This window comes from Martes martes (genome assembly GCF_963455335.1).
Source record: "Martes martes genome assembly, chromosome: 2".
Classification (NCBI taxonomy): Eukaryota; Metazoa; Chordata; class Mammalia; order Carnivora; family Mustelidae; genus Martes; species Martes martes.
Window position 1 is genome coordinate 178,831,741 of NC_137889.1, and position 3,553 is coordinate 178,835,293.

Consider the following 3,553-nt stretch of genomic DNA (forward strand, 5'->3'; position numbering starts at 1 on the left):
CCCGAGCCAAAGGCAGAGGCTTTAACCCACTGAGCCACCCAGGCACCCAGGAAATGTTATAAATAGAGAGGTAAAGGGATAGAAGAAGGTAGAACACGTAAACTCCAGTAATAAAACAGCTGATTTAGCTATATTAGTATCAAAGTAATTCAAATCAAAAAGTTATTATTAGAAATACACAAGAACATTGAATAATGATTGAAGTGTCAATTGATTAAGAAGCCATAATAATCTGACCTGTATGTGCCCCTAATGATAAATCTTCAAAAATTCATGAAACAAAACCTGGCATCACAGGGCACCTGGGTGGCTCAGTGGGTTAAGCCTCCACCTTCAGCTCAGGTCATGATCTCAGGGTCATGGGATCAAGCCCCACATCGGGCTCTCCACTCAGTGGGGAGCCTGCTTCCCCCTCTCTCTGCGCCTGCCTCTCTGCCTACTTGTGATCTCTCTCTCTCTCTCTGTCAAATAAATGAATAAAATCTCTAAAAAAAAAAAGCTGGCATCACTAAATTTGTAGACAAACTCACATTTGCATGTGATTTTAACACTTTATTCTCAGTAATTGATAGGACAAATGTAAAAATCAGTAATAAACTAGATTTTGAGCAATGAATTTATCCTAATTGACATTTATATAACACTATACCCAACAATTGCAGAATTTATATTATTTTAAATTTTACTTGGAACATTCACCAAGACAGGCCATATGCTGGGCCAGGAGCCAAATTTCAGTAAATTTCAGAGGGCTGTAAGTATAAAGAATATATCCTGTGTTCAAAACAGAATTAAATCAGAAATCAATAGTAGAAGGGTATCTGGACAATCTCTAAATATGTGGAAATCAAGCAACATACTCCAAAATAGCCCATGGTCAAAGAAGAAACCACTAGGAAAGTTTTAAAACACTCTGAACTAAATGATTTTTAAAAAAATCAAAATTTGTTGTATGCAGCTAAAGCAGTATTTGAAGGCAAATTAGTTTTAAATGTTTGAATTAGAAGGAGTAAAGTTTTAAAAACCAATGATCTTCCCTGATATGAGGAAGTTGAGAGGCAACATGGAGGGTTTGGGGGGTAGGAAAGGAATAAATGAAATAGGATGGGATCAGGAGGGAGACAAACCATAAGAGACTCTTAATCTCACAAAACAAATTGAGGGTTGTGGGGGTGGGGGTAGGGAGAGGGAGGCTGGGTTATGGACTTTGGGGAAGGTACGTGCTATGGTGAGTGCTGTGAAGTGTGTAAACCTTGCAATTCACAGACCTGTACCCCTGGGGCTAATAATACATATATGTTAATAAAAAAATTTTTTTAATAAAAAATATATAAATCAATGATCTATGTTTCCACCTTAGAAACTAGAAGTAAATTAAAATCAGTGTAGAAGGAAAGAAGCAAAAATAAAATAACAAATAAACATATCGAATACATAAAAATGATAATAATAATAATAGCAGAAGCTAATGAAATTTTAAAAGTCAGTAAAGAAAATCAATAAAGGTAAGAGCTGGTTCTTGGAATAATTAATAAAGGGCACCTGGCTGGCTCATTATGAGACTCTTTTTTTTTTTTTTGAAGATTTTATTTATTTATTTGACAGATCACAGTAGGCAGAGAAGCAGGCAGAAAGAAAGAAGGGAGGAAGCAGGCTCCCCACTGAGCAGAGAGCGCGATGTGGCTCTTGATCTCAGGGTTATAAGTTCGAGCCTCATGTTGGGTACAGAGATTACCTAAAAATAAAATCTTTCAAGAAAATAAAAAATGAATCAAAATCTCCTAGAAGACTAATTGAGAAAAAAATAAGGGATCACAAATTCTCAACTGTAGACTTGGCACAGTTCACTGGTGGGCCAGTTGGAGATTTTTTGATGCTCTTCTTTTGGTTACATAAACACCATGTTTTAGGGGGGAATAAAAATCCCCAAAATTAATGTCACTCAAGACAGTCTATGGTGCTGTAACAGCGTAATATCCAAAATCGTTCAGAAACAGGCAGTGAAGGAAAATATAAAGTTCTGCTTAAGCAACAGTTAAACTGAGAAAACAAGGATGCTCAATAAGTTTAAATATTTTTTTTTCTGAGTGTTTTTCTCCTTATTATCAGAACTGAAAAACAAGATTTACAGCAGAGTGCGTCCTACCTAAAATAGACCTTAATAAGAAATGGGAATCCAATTTTTTAAGAAATCATCTGGGTGGTACATTTTTAGTGGGTTTGTTTAAAAAAAAAAAAATCCAATTAGCAAACAGGATAAGAGCATAGGCTCTCAACCAGACTTCATTAGTTAGCATCCCAACTCTACCACTTGCCAGCTATGTGTCCATAAACAAGTTACTTAATTTCTGTGTTCCTCTTTCCTCATCTGTAAAGTAGGGGTTAATAATATTATTGCCGATCCATTATGATAATTTAAAAGGCAAATATTTATACGTGCTTAAAATAACACTTGCTCGCATAGGTGCCAAATAATTAATAAATGATACTTTAGATCACATTTACAATCATCATCAATCTTTAATAAAGGCAAATTTTTCAGGTCTGATGTTCAAACAAAACGTTTAAATAGAAACCTAAGTTCTAAGACTTATTGTCCAAATTTGGCATAAATCACCCTCCCTTCCAATTTTCACCTAGTCCCCCCATGATACTCCTTCTCCACCAAGCCATCCACACATAAAAGCGTGTGCCTCCTATTGTTGAACTGACTGTTCTTAACTCTTCGTTTATCAGCCTAAGAACAAGAAAAGCAAGATTGAGGCCGCTGTCATGAAACTCTTAGGTAATAAAGTTAATAGCACTGTTTATACTACCTAGAGCAAAGGCAAGGTGAGCAGAGGAGAGATTTTTCATTGCTGAAGTCCCAGAACACAGAGACATCCCACTTCTGCGGCAAAGGTTTTAGCAGGAATTATACCCATTTCATACCGGATAATGACCTACTACCAGGCCTTTCACCAACTAATTGGTTAAGTTACTTAACCTTACCCTTTGCCTCTGATCCCTCATCTGTAAAGTGGCCATTAAAAGACTAGGTTGTGAGATACAATGGGTGCCCACATACGCATGGCAAAGAATATCATAAATGTTAGCTACTACTATTTTGTGGCAATCAGTCGTTTCCGTTTGAGCCTTGTCTCTGCTTTAGGATTTATGGCAAATAATTGCATGACTTAGGGAAAAAAGGGCTTTTGGGGACGTGAGTTTGAAGCCGAGGGACCGCGGGGAGAATCTGATAGCACCAGAAAGGCAAAATCTGTTAGAAGCAACTTAAGCCTGGTAATCAGAGCTGAAGCCCAATGGCCTGCAACTTCCTTCCAGAGCCGCTAACATCTGCAGCAGGGCCCTCGGAAAATTTCTGGACCTCGGAAGAAGCCAGAAGGGGTGGTCAGCACAGCCTTTACTCCACTAAATTGCCGGAGAATTGCCCCGCGGCCTCCACGCTCCGGAGGGCGTCTTTACCCTGAGAAGCGTCCACTGCGCGGTTCCAGCTGCAGAGCCGAGAAGCAGCAGGCGCTGCCGCCAGTCCCACGAGGGACCAGGCTCTGCC